At 36.7% G+C, this 14017-nt stretch overlaps 1 pseudogene; it reads left to right on the top strand.

The window, feature by feature from the left end:
- The window catches only part of LOC113060662 (forkhead box protein N3-like), a 61090-nt pseudogene extending 47520 nt beyond the window's left edge, over positions 1-13570 (top strand).
- The last annotated feature ends 447 nt before the right edge of the window (positions 13571-14017 follow it).

Here is a 14017-nt window from a genome sequence, read left to right as displayed (position 1 = left end):
TCTTTATTTTATAAGTGCCCAAAGTTTTGTTGTTATTATGTTTGTATCCAAAAAAAGTAGACCCTTTACAGAGACACGTTAAAATTCACGTCTATTTTACCCTCTTGGCCTTCCATACACATTAGACGTGAAAAATGGACATCGCGTTGTTTTGATATGGATTACTTTATCACAGAATATTTGTTCGGCAGCACTTGTTTTGTTTAAAAGTAGACATGTCAAGCTTTCTATAGATATATCTCTCATGTCTCTTCGTTGAATATTCATGGAGTTACAGTTCATTTTAATGACGTGTTTGTAAATGAAGATCAGCGCAGACCAAGGCTGCACCTTGTTTGTTATATTTATTTTATAAGTGCACAAAGTTTTGTTGTTATTATGTTTGTATCCAAAAAAAAGTAGACCCTTTACAGATTCGATTGATGTATTGCTCGATTAAAACTGAAAGTTTAATTTAAGTAAATTTCGGGGTTATCAGGAGAAAATGACTCAAAACGCGTATATGCGTTAATAGACTCCAGAGTTAAAAGGCTGTCGTGACTTTTTTTCCTTCCAGTATTCATAAGCTGTATCACGCTGTCAAATTATATTTCATTTTGCACACATAAACAGTTCAAAAACACCTGAATTCTGCTCTTGTTGTGTTCTAATGGGTGGATTCGTGCAATTCGCTGTGATATTATTTTTGGAAGCGCTCATTTCTCTCTCGTCTTTCTCTCTGTTCTTTGGCCAGAGACATAATTTACGTTATAAAACGTATTCTTATTCTGTTTTAATAAATGGCCATATTAAATCATAGCATAACACATAAGTAGGTACAAAAATAATCAGTGATGCATGCGACCCTTTTGGTCTCAGTGTAGCTCCCTGCTTTACCATGTTATGCAACGCTGAGCAATCGCTGCGATGTTCAGCCTGACAGATAAATCTCACAAGCACATATAAACACTCATTTTCATGTGTATAATATATTCTTCTAATTGTTTTGTGCCGTTTCGCTGCAGTGTTTTAATGTGAAAGGCTGTAATTTCTCTGTGGACTTCAAGTGTTCAGAGAAATACATCGCTAGCTCGCGGGCAGTTGGCTGCCGCGAATATATCATGTTATTACTTTAAACAGTTCAGAAACATCTGAATTTAGCTCTTGGTGTGCTCTAACGTGTGGATTGCGGGCAATCGCCGTTTTAAAAGGTCTTAAATAAGAATAAATTCGCTCGTTGTGAGCTCTAAGAGACAATGCCTCCAGCAGCTGACCAGCCGTGATTCTTCTCTCGTCTGACTGGTCTCTGCCCAGAAATAAATTATTAATGAGCCCTGACCCCTGTAATCAGATATGTTGGTTTAGCTTGTCAGTTTGAGGGAAATTGTATTATTTACTTGTATTTTTAACCAATGTAAAAGTGAAAGTAAACAAAACTCCGGGTATTGCAACCAGTAGGGGCGCGATTTTTCTCAGACAATGGAAGTCTATGGGTAATGAGTTTTTACATTTAAAAATTAATAAAAAAAAAACTTTAAGTCTGATCATTCTGAAAAGATATAGCAACCTGCACCGCTCTATCCCGCAGGTGTCTGCCGAGTTTGGGGCTTGTGGCTTTAAAGCCCTAGGAGGAGTAGCGTTTAGAATTTCTGTGTCAGAAAAATAATAATAAGAAAAAGAAGAAGTTTAAATAGCATAACAGTATGTTGGCTTGTTGCCAAGCCAACATAACTAGAATTAAAAGTTAGTGAACTAACTTTGATGTTGGCTTGGCCATCTTGGCCATGGGGCAAAAGAGCCACAGTACTTGTGTGCCCAACATTCTTGAGTTGCCCCGCTGCAAAAAAATAAAATAATAATACCATAAAATACCAATGTGTCCCTGAGCAAGACACTTAACCTCTAGTTGCTCCAGAGGCGTGCGACCTCTGACATATATAACAATTGTAAGTCGCTTTGGATAAAAGCGTCAGCTAAATGAATAAATGTAAGTGTAATGTCAATAAAAAAATACACCTGCAACAGTCTTTTTCCATGGTCCATTGCTGTTTTCTTTTTTAATAAAAAGCCTAAGCTATGATAACAGCTAAGACAGGGTTGTCTAGCTGAATGCAAAAAAAGTCATGCAAAAACCATAATCTCCTAAATACCATTCAATTTAACCTTATTTTAATAGTACTGACAACATATTTTAAGTTATCACACATTACTGAAAAATTTAAGAAGGGACACTATTTATAGTATACTTAGGCGTGTCAAGAGCTAAACAAAAAGTACTGTTTCATTACAAAATACTGTAACTTTTATAAACTTTATACTATCACCACAAAATGTTTATTAATAATTATTATAAAATAAATATTTCATAAAACTGAAACTTAAATATATTATTTCTATAGGCTATACAAAACAGAAAAGAAAAAAGACTAAATAATAAGGCTGAATAAGCTTATCTATAGCATGTTAAATGGTGGTTGCCTGTCTATGAATGGTACACCCCTCTAAGCTCACAGAAGTGGTTTGACCCAAGTCCTCAGCAGCCAATGACATTGACCTCTTCAAACTGATTTTTAAGGTGTACTTCACGTGTATTTCACGTGAAATACACGTTAAATACCCGCTGATTTTTCACGTATATTTGACCCTCTTGGCCTTCCATACACATTAGACGTGAAAAAACGACATTGCGTTGTTTTGATATGGATTACTTTATCACAGAATATTTGTTCGGCAGCACTTGTTTGGTTTAAAAGTAAACATGTCAAGCTTTCTATAGATATATCTCTCATGTCTCTTCGTTGTGTATTCATGGAGTTACAGTTCATTTTAATGACGTGTTTGTAAATGAAGATCAGCGCAGACCAAGGCTGCGACCAAGGGAGCGAATTTATTCTTATTTAAGACCTTTTCAAATTAAATTATATCGGCGATTGCACGCAATCTACCCATTAGAACACACCAAGAGCTAAATTCAGATGTTTCTGAACTGTTTAAAGTAATAACATGTTTTAAAAAGGTCTTAAAGAAGAATAAATTCGCTCGTTGTGAGCTCCATTTAGACAATGACTGAGCTGATCAGCCGTGATTCTTGTCTCGTCCTTTTTACTGCTCTCTGCCCAGAAATAAATTATTAATGAGCCCTAACACCTGTACTAATCAAATATGTAACTGAATATGAATGAGTGGTGAATTTCTATTCAAAATGTTGCATAATACGGATTTATTATTTTGCACTCATGACATAAATTACTAAATAACTCTCACTGCAACAACGTTTTATCAAAATATTCGTAAAATATCGAAGCTTGAGTCTTTAAACTTTCAATTGATGCAGAGTTTGTCTAGATAAAGTAGCCTAGTGATGTTTAACGTGCTGTGAAAGTGAAACAATAATAAACTGGGGCCGTCGGCGATGTTTGACAGTAAAGGGGTTTTAATATTCAATCCAGCATTAATACTACCCATTTTCAATTTATTTTTCAACAGTTTATGTTCGCCAAGCTATTAATTTGAAGTAATCGTGTACTTGATTTGACCGATCTACCGACCACTGTCCTCTGAAGCTGGAGAGATGGATGTTATTTTCACCTAAGACAAAAAAAAAATCACACAAGTACTCATTTTGATCTCTATAATATATTCTTATAATTGTTTTGTGTTGATTCGCTGCACTGTTTTAATTTAAAAGGCTGTCGTGACTTTTTTTCCTTCCAGTATTCATAAACTGTATTACGCTGTCATATGGGCTGCTGATGAAGTGCTCATTTCTCTCGTCTTTCTCTCGGTTCTTTGGCCTGAGACATAATGTATTAATGAGATCCGATCGGGTAATAATAACATATATGTTGGTTTAGCTTGTCAGTGTGTTGCTGTCCCTGTCCGCGAGACGCACGGCTCTCTCTCGTGCACACGCGCCATCAGCTGCTCAGTTCAGATTCCCGCAGCGCTGGGCTGAAGCCAACTTGATGTGTTGAATGCTCGGAGCACGTTATAAAACGTATTCTTAAAATACACATTTCTGTTTTAATAAATGGTCATATTAAATCATAGCATAACACATAAGTAGGTACAAAAATAATCAGTGATGCCTGCGACCCTTTTGGTCTCAGTGTAGCTCCCTGCTTTACCATGTTATGCAACGCTGAGCAATCGCTGCCGTTCAGACTGACAGAGAAATCTCACAAGCACATATAAACACTCATTTTCATGTGTGTAATATATTCTTCTAATTGTTTTGTGCCGTTTCGCTGCAGTGTTTTAATGTGAAAGGCTGTAAATGTGGACTTCAAGTGTTCAGAGAAATACATCGCCAGCTCGCGAGCAGTTGGCTGCCGCGAATATATCATGCTATTACTTTAAACAGTTCAGAAACATCTCAATTTAGCTCTTGGTGTGTTCTAACGTGTGGATTGCGTGCAATAGCGTTTTTAAAATGTCTTAAATAGGAATGAATTCGCTTGTTGTCGGCTCCGTGTAGACAGCCTGAGCTGAGCAGCAGCGATTCTTCTCTCGTCTGACTGCTCCCCTCCCCTCCCCTCCCCTCCCCTAAATCTCATTGCAACTGTAGGGGCGCAATTTTTCTCAGACAATTTTTACATTTAAAAATTAATTAAAAAAAAACTTTAAGTCTGATCACTCTGAAAAGATATAGCACACACCACCGCTCTATCCCGCAGGTGTCTGCCGAGTTTGGGGCTTGTGGCTTTAAAGCCCTAGGAGGAGTAGCGTTCAGAATTTCTGTCAGAAAAATAATAATAAGAAAAAGAAGAAGTTTAAATAGCATAACAGTATGTTGGCTTGTTGCCAAGCCAACATAATAATAATAAGATTAAATAGTAGATCAGTAAGTTGGCTTTGTCAAGCCAACTTAATGAGCAGGCATGTAAATGCTTGTTTCTCTGGTGCATTTTTACAAAGCTGTAGTCACCATTAAGTCTTGCTGGTGTTAATCTGGATTCCTTTTTACTCATTGAATTCAATTTAAAGGAATTACTTCAGAATTTACTTAAATTAAAATGGTTAAATTTAAGTCAATTATAATATTAATATTATAATTACAATATAATATAATATAATATAATATATATTTGTTAAATTAAATTATCTAAAATTGTTTTGAAAAATGTACACATTAGAAGTTCCATAATAGTAATATGATTTATGATTTCAGACATAAATCATATTACTATTATGGAACTTCTAATGTGTGTTTTTTAATTAATTATTCTTTATTTACTTTTTTATTATTATTATTTATGCATGCTTTCTTGCTTTCATTATTTAAAAAAATGAAAGTGATCATTCTTCAAAATATTTCCTTTTGTGTTCCACAGAAGAAAGAAAGTCATATATGTTTGGATGGTTAAATATTTGGGAGCATTGTATATGAGATGACGACATCACCGCTTGTAGTTGAAAGACTATTGACGTTCATTTTTATTGAAAATCATCTCAGAATATCATTCTGGATAAATACTAATACACGTATAAACACTGCTCTTTTTGTATTGGTCTTTGTGTTGATGGTACATTAACCATGAAGCTGTAAAATGTTTTCATAGCAAGTCAGGCTTTTAGTCTGTCATTCAGTATGGCCTCTGACCTTGCTTACTTGAACTTGCTCATACGAAAGTGTGCCAGTTGAATACAAAAACTCTTTCATTTACATTAACATTTATGAATTTATCAGACGCTTTTATCCAAAGTGACTTAGAGTGCATTCAGGTTATACATTTATTTACCACAACCTTTTTGTCTGCTAACGCAGTGCTCTACCACTGAGCCACAGGAACACAAGTACACCTTCAGTACACCTCCTCCTCCTCCTCCTCCACTGGTGTTTATACAGAAGGAAGCCCAGTGGCCATAGAGCCCATGTGTGGAGGCTGATTCTTGAGAGGACGTGGAGTCCCTGCTGTTAGGCTTTTGTGAGAAGAGAAGCGCTCGCTCTACAGAAGCAGTGGTGCGTGTCATAGGCCCGAATGTACGAATCACGCAGCCCCCAGCTGTATTGTGAGAAAACAATGGCCAAAAGCACTCTCGTCCTGAAACTCTTTGTATAAGAAGCGTTTTTAAGGTACCTCTTAATGAGTGTGTAGTTTGCCCAAGGAGGAGTCCTGTCAGGACGGCTCATCTACAGACTGACTGCTGTGAAATTTCATGTGAAGGAGTTGTAAATCAGGTATTAAAGGGATAGTTCACGCAAAAATGAAAATTCAGGCTTGATTTACTCGCATTTAGTGATGAGGGGCTTTTAGGGTTTATTATTTAGTAGAATGAATTTTAAGGTTTTTTTAATGTACTTTGATATGGTAATATGGAAGTGCATGGAAAGAGTGGACTGTGTGCTCTGTTAGACATCTGCTTTGTTGTGAATGACTCCCCCTGGTGGGTAAAAATGGCAAAGGCTGGTGCTGAAAACTTGAGTACTTTACATTTGTTTCAGAATAAGAACTATTGCCAGGCAAACATGAACATACACAGATTTCAGCATTTCTTTTCTAGATTATTTTAATTATTTTATAAATTCTTTCTTTTTCTTTCTTCTCTTTTGATTTTGATTTTGAACAACAAAAACATTTTAAAAAGAAGAAAATGTCTGAAGGCGTCTTTATGCATGATGTTATATGTTTCCGCTGTTTAATGCAAAACTTGACTGGTTTGTGATAATTCTCTTTTTTTTTTATGTATTTTTGTAACTTTGTCAACTTCTTGTCAGCTTAATTTGCAGCAGCGTTATTTTAGTACCATTGAAATATTTCTTAATATATTAATTAGTTTTTATTTTAGAAATTTGGTGTTTTCATTTTAGTTAAAAGTTTTAGTAATTTTGTTGTGTGCTTTGTTCATTTATTATTAATTTCTGTAGTCATGTTAGATCATTAGTAACTAGCTGAAAAAAAAATTTAATTTAACTGAAACTTCATTTTATTTCAAGTATCAAACGTTTTCTTAATGTTTTCTTTTAGTTTTAGTTAGTTGGAGTAACAATGTAGAATACATCAAAGTTTTAAGTTTACAAGACATAAAAAGGTTGATGTTGATACCCAACTCAGCTGTCCCCTGTCAGAATACAGTTGTTAAAGAGGGAATTAGAGTGAAACTGACTTTTCAATACAGAATTGTGCAATTGGGTCGCTGCCACTGACATTAATGTGCTTGAGGGGAAGGCCGAGAGAGAGAGCGAACTAACAGTCTGATATCATTTGTGCACTGACTGCCTCTGCATTGCCCCTGTGAGAGCGCCGGGCCACCTTCCCCTGGGCATCAGCGTGACCGAAACGCCGCTGAATCACAGCTGATGTTTGCACAGTGTTGCGTGTATGCCGAGCTTCCTGGAAGTCACCATCCGTGGTACTTTATTTATTACCTGCTGTTAAATGCAGCATTATCCGCACATAATGCCACATCGAAAATCTCGGTCATTGGTGCTAACGTGAAGCCATTCATTGCCATTGCAGATCTAGATTTCTTTTCTATTGAGCCAGCTAACACTTTTTCGCCTTTGTTTAACAGCTCTCATCCACATAAAAGAGGGAACATCCCCAAGCACAAAAGCCTCACTGGCTTTCTTCCTGATGTGGCTGCACTGTGAATATGATCTGCTTTTGTGTCCTGCTGTTGTTTCTGATGCCTGGATGGATGGCTCGACATGAACCACCTAAAATGGGCCGAGATCATTAGCCATTCAGTTTGCTAGCCCATCCACGCTAATTGGTGGATAGCCGCACATCTCTGTCAATTCTCATTGTGCACTCAGTTAGCTGGGACGGCCTCTGTCACAGGGCATCGCTTCACCTTGTTATGGCAGTGTGTTCCCTCAGGGCGGAGAGGCGGGTGAAGAGGGCACCCAGCCAGCCCAGATGTTCCACTCACTGTCACCTAGTTGAGTTCCGCAACTATGGCATACATAGGGGGACCAGTTGCCTAGGCAACAATGCTCCTGCCTAATAGCCAAATCAGTGTGCTGGAATCTGAATGGATGGTTATTTTGTCTTTTTTTTTTTTGTGTTCGCCATCTGCTAAGAGTCCAGGTTCATTTTCCAGATGGAGCTTTATGTTGCCTCATACTTTGACTGAGAGGGACAGCAGACATTACGTCTGTTTGACTGCAGGTTCAACCCTGTTTAAACCTCATTAAGAGGACGCTGCTCTCGGATGCAAAAATGTTTGATTGGATACTGAGTGTGATCTCCATCAAAAAGCTATCTAATAAATAATAATAATAAAAATATATATTTGTTAATAAATATATGTATTTGTAAAATAAATGTTTATATATCATTGCTTACTTTTATTACTTTTGTTTTATTATTATATATTGCACATAGTGTGTGTGTATGCGTGTATATATATATATATATATATATAGAGAGAGAGAGAGAGAGATCAATGCAATCAATCAATGAAATAAACAAATTCCCTGTAAAATCATGTGACAAATTTTCGAGACCCGACCTTCTATGGGTTATTTTCATTATTATAAATTAACTAGAAAAGCTATAATCATCCAGTGGGTTTGGAAAACTTGACAATATTTTCACTCTTAGAAAAATGAAGATTGTTTGCTTTTGTGCACTATTTAGGGGTCAAAGTTGCAAAAGCCAGCCTAACATATTTAAACTAGTCCTTTAAAACAGCCCTTGCCTGTTCGAGCCAATTTGAAACCAGAGGGGAATTTCATCCAAACATTTTAAACTGATTTCTAATTGTTTAACATGGTGTGGTGCTTTTAAATGGATTACAGTACATGTCTGCTATAATACATAGCAGGATTGTTTAAATTGTGTATTTTGGCTGCTATATGCTTTTAGGTAGCATTTGCATTAACTTACCTTATCTGTGTTCTCTCTCCAGTCCCTCAGGGAGTGATCCAGAACGGAGCTCGAATGATGAGCCAGGGCCTCTTCCCAGGAATCCGACCCCTTCCCATCAACCCCATTGTCAGCAGGACAGCCGCTGTCAGGTCAGTCCTGTCCCTCAGGTCACTTTGAGCCCATTACATGATTGACAGGTTTATCAGCATATCAGAACCATGCTTACCCTGCAGTGCTTTGACCCATATCTGATCTCTCCCTCTGACTCCCTGAAGTCTGGCTGCTCTGTTCCTCACATTTCATTAGATCAGAGCAGGTCATTGCAGGCATCAGCGCAAAGTCTTATCCGGGCTTAGGCCCCACTCTTGCATGCATGATGTGACCTGAATAATGATCACAAACGCTAAGTTTTTTAATGGCATGACCAAACACACAGACTGACTGTCTTGCCGTGAAACATTCATAAGTTGGGGCTCAGAAACAGGCCGCCCCTCAGGTACTGCATGCTAGTGCCAGTGCACTTCAAAATCTACACAAAATGTCCCGTCAGCCGAAGGTAATTGGGCTCTGGGTCTGGCCTAGTCACGAAATCAAGCATTACAAGCTCTGCTGCATCTCAATGTAAGATTGTGCACTAAAAGTACGGAATTAGAACATAGTGCTTGAAAAAGTGTAAACTCAAAAGATTTACCAAATAAAAACAGAGGGGTGTGCATTATGTGCCAACATCACTTTTTGTCCCATTGTGACATTATAGACCTAATTACATTTTTGACAGGAATGAAAATGAGACATTGTTTTCAGTGGATTGTATTACTGTTTAACAACATACCGATTGTTCAACTGCCGAAACGTCTTTCTGAAAAACAAAAAAAATACTTTAGAATCATCTTTTTATTTAAATCAGCATAAAAGAAAAAAAATGTTTTTTGTATATACAGTAACTAACGAGAATTACATAAAATATTTAGGAGTTGAAGACTCTTAAATATTTAATTGATACAGTCCAATATGCAATGCTGTTTTACATTTGATCACTTTATTCAATTTCTGTAGCTAAAATCTAATGCCAAACCTACCAAAAAAATCACTGTTTATTTAATTTGTATCTTTACTATATTGGATTTATTTGTGCTGTTGCTTGTAGTTAGAATATTATTATTATTTTTTTATTTGAAAGGTTTTTTCCCCATAAACATAGCATATACCGAACCATACCGACTCTAAAACATTGAAATAATCCAAACCGTGAAAAAGTTGTACCCCTAGTATATACAGTGTGTGTGTGTATATATATATATATATATATATATATAAAAAAAATTATATATACATTTTTGGCGCAGTACTCTACCAATTGAGCTACAGGAACACGATATGAATGATACACTCATGAAGATAATGTCTTAATGGTGCTAAAATATATATTTTTTGTTTATTCCTCCTGTATTTGTGGTGAAATATGACCCAGGTTTATTTTTTCCCCAGTAAGATTTATTATTTTATTAGAATGAAACAAAGGCCTAGACATGATAACTATCTCAGCCTCTTTAAAATGAGTGACACTGCATTTAGGAATTAATTATTGAAACAGTTTCTTTAGCCTGCTGTGCTGTGACTATAATTTATGAGTCATAAATGCACATATGAGGCAGGAAGTGGAAAAGCTCTTAGGATTATTTTTCGAAGCACAGAGGGAGTTTTCGCGTTTCTGCAGTGATTCTGCGAAGCGCGGCTGGATGTTCTTTGTCACTCAGAGCTGCTGCTGTATAAACTGACCAGAAGCACAAAACAGGCATCACTTAAAAGACACTTCATTAATGTTTCTGAGGCTTAAACATAGTTAAACTAGCTTTATTTGCCATTTTGCATCATATTATTTTACCAAAAAGTGGAGAGTTTTGTAATTCACCAATTAATATGCTTTTCAGTGTTGATGTTGGCCAGCTGAAGAGGTGCTTCAAAGAAAGCTCAAGTGTGTTTCAGAGACAAATGTTTAATTGTTTTTAATATTTAATGATGAGGCACTTGAAGGCTGCAGTGTTTATCACATAACACATGAAAAAAAATATGATATGTGTTAACAGTTGTAGTTACCACATTTAACCATACAATCAAAACTCTCTCTCTCTCTCTCATATATATATATGACTGAAGACTAGAGTACTGATGCTGAAAATTCAGTTTTGCCATCACAGGAATAAATGAGATTTTAAAATATATTACTATAGAAAGCAGTTATTTTAAATTGTAATAATATTTGACAATATTAGTGTTTTTACTGCATTTTTGGTTAAATTAACGAATCATTGGTGAGCATAAGAGTCTTTTTCAGAAACATAAAAAAATCTTACAACCCCAGAATTTTGAATAGTAGTTTATATTTAACAATTATTATTTATTTTTTTTACTATTACCTAGGGATAATCTTGACAGGTTTTGTGATTTAGATTTACTAATTTTATATAATACCAAATGGGATGAATTCATTCATGTGTTCCAGAGGTTGTTGCCATCTGTGCAAAAAACTTCAAAACATCAGTCCAGAGTGTCCGTGTTAAACATATTATTATAATTAATTACTATGGTAGCATAATTACATGCAGCTCCATAAAATAATTACACAGTAAGCCCATGTAGTTCATTTGTTTTACTCAGGGACAGGAACAGCATGTGTGCACGTGCACTAATGCATCTCTCGTCTGTGTTAATAGGTCAGTACTCGGATACAGATTAACCAGTGATGACGAGCCAACCCGTAACTCTTCACTGGTCAGCATTGACCCCAAGGAGGACCACACCTACAGTTTTGCCAAATCTTCCAGCTCGGATGTCGGAGAAGATGTCCACTGCGACGGAAGCGAGTTGGACGAGGCCGATGCCGAGGAAGACGACAAGAGCAAAATCAAGAAGGAGCCAAAGGAGTGGTCCGTAGACGCCCTCGCTCTGGCCCAGCACAAGAAAAGGCAACATTTGACAAAAGTCAAACAGAGAGTGGCCAGTGACACTCTTCCTCTCAAAAAGAGGCGCACGGAGAAGCCTCCAGAAAGCGATGACGAGGAGATGAAGGAGGCGGCCGGATCTCTACTTCATTTGGCGGGAGTCAGGGCTTGTTTGAACAATATCACCAACCGGACGGCAAAGGGGCAGAAAGAGCAAAAATAATAAACTGACTATTAAAAAGAGAGAGAGAGAGAGAAAAAAACATCACTTTTAATAGAATTTACTATTTTTTTTTCCAGGACATCAGGTGAATTCTACTGATTTGTGGCAATATCAACAATCACTTTGTTTTCCTATCCTAATAGGTAACATTTTCCTGAGGGTTAACTTTTAGTTTGTTTTATTGTGATTTCTGTTTGTAATCTATGGAGATTGAAGCCATAGCATTCCCTTTTTTTAAGATATCCAGCAAGTTTCATTCGACTGATAGAAAAATAGCGATAGTAAAATATGCCCTGCTCCATTGTCATACAGTAGATAAAGGAATAGCTCATCCCAAAATGAAAATTCTGTCATCATTTACTCACCTTCATTTCATTACCAAACCATCACACTTTCGTTTGGAATGCAAATGATTTTTACCCATGAAATTAAAATCTGAAAGAGTTCTGTCCCTCAATTGAAAATCTAGTCAACCAATGTTCATAAAGAGAACAAAAAATTAATCCATGTGAATGAAGTGATTTGATCCAAGTCTTCTGAAGAGACATGATTTCTTTATATGATGCTTTTATTCAAATACAAACACCGAGCCAATTAATTTGGTCACGAAGCTCAAGAACCAATGAGGTTCATTCCGGCATCATGCCAATACATTTGAGCTTCTGCAAGAACCAATGAGGTTTGCTCTTGGTTTTTTTTTTCTTCAGAAGACCTGGATTAAACTGCTTGATTAATTTAGATCTTAATGTTTTGAAGCATGAATAGACTTTCAATGGGAGAGAAATCTCTCAGATTTAATTAAAATTATCTTTATTTGTGTTCCGAAGGTCTTATAGTTTTGGAACAACATAAGAGTGAATAAATGATGACAAAAGAAAAATTTTGGGGTGAACTAATCTTTTAAAAACATGACAGCAAATTGAGTTTCCAGAGTAGTTCTCAAGTTAGTGATAATTATGGGTTATAGTAATCTCTGGTGTAATATCAAATGTTTTAGAAGCACAGGGCAGTGCCAAAGACAATCCTCAAGCAGTTTCTGTGATGTCACTTCCCCCTGATGCTCTGGCCGTTAAAGAAGACCAGCAGCATTGTGTGGAAAACACTCCTGTCTGTAGTTGTCGTTTGGCTCGTATGAATCATAGTTCACTGGGATGAGAGTAAAGCCATAAACTTTTGTCAAAGTGCTTTTTGGAGTCAAAAAAGTGATACATTTATCAATAAGTCTCTCAAAACTGCCCCCGTTTTTTTTCTGAGCAATCAAATTGAGCGATATTTTCCATCTAAACCGATAGTGGATGGTGAAACTCTTTCTTCAGCACATTGAAAATGAAAACTCTTGAGCTAAAGCTACAATACCTGCCAAGTTTATTTTAATAGCAGAAAATATTGACTGTGGAGTTGTTTTGTGTTTGTTCATTTGTTTGTTTGTTTGTTTGTTTTTTCTAACCCTCATGATGTAATAAGCAATTTCATCCGGTCAGGATAAACACTGTATAAAAGTAACACTAGACCATTTTCCTTTCTTAATTTAAGCAATGTAGCCAGCAGGATTTTCCAAATCGTGTTGCATGGGTTCTGTAAAGAAAAAGAAAACCGTAAAAAAAAAAAAATTCAAAGTTCATGTAAGGTAAATGATGTATTTAGCATGGAGCATGAATTATTTTCATATAAATTTAGATCCTAGAGAACGAAGGCGCCGCTTCTAAATTCTATGCCAATAGGCCTAGTCTCTTTCGTTGTTTTTGTCGGATTTGATTTCCATTTGTCATCCTCGTCGCCTTTGTGTTGAAGCGGGCATCTTAACAACTACCTTCTTCAGGGACAAACACTGACTGTTGGGAAACTCTCTCTGCAATACGAGGACTCAGGCTTGGACCACCTCGGTCCATGCTTGTGGCCGCCCCGAATACTCACCAATACCCACTACGTCAATGTCCACGTCGTCAAGGAGAAGTTCGTAGTGAGTGTCGGTCCCCTTCCGGCTTCGTGCCTGCTTTTCATCCATATGTAATCCCGATGTGCGTGTCTGCGATTTATTCAGGGTCTTCCATTTTGTT

The sequence above is a fragment of the Carassius auratus genome, chromosome 42 (assembly GCF_003368295.1).
Source record: "Carassius auratus strain Wakin chromosome 42, ASM336829v1, whole genome shotgun sequence".
Lineage (NCBI taxonomy): Eukaryota > Metazoa > Chordata > Actinopteri > Cypriniformes > Cyprinidae > Carassius > Carassius auratus.
The sequence above is the reverse complement of the archived record's forward strand: the minus strand, read 5'-3'. Positions and strand labels throughout refer to the sequence as shown.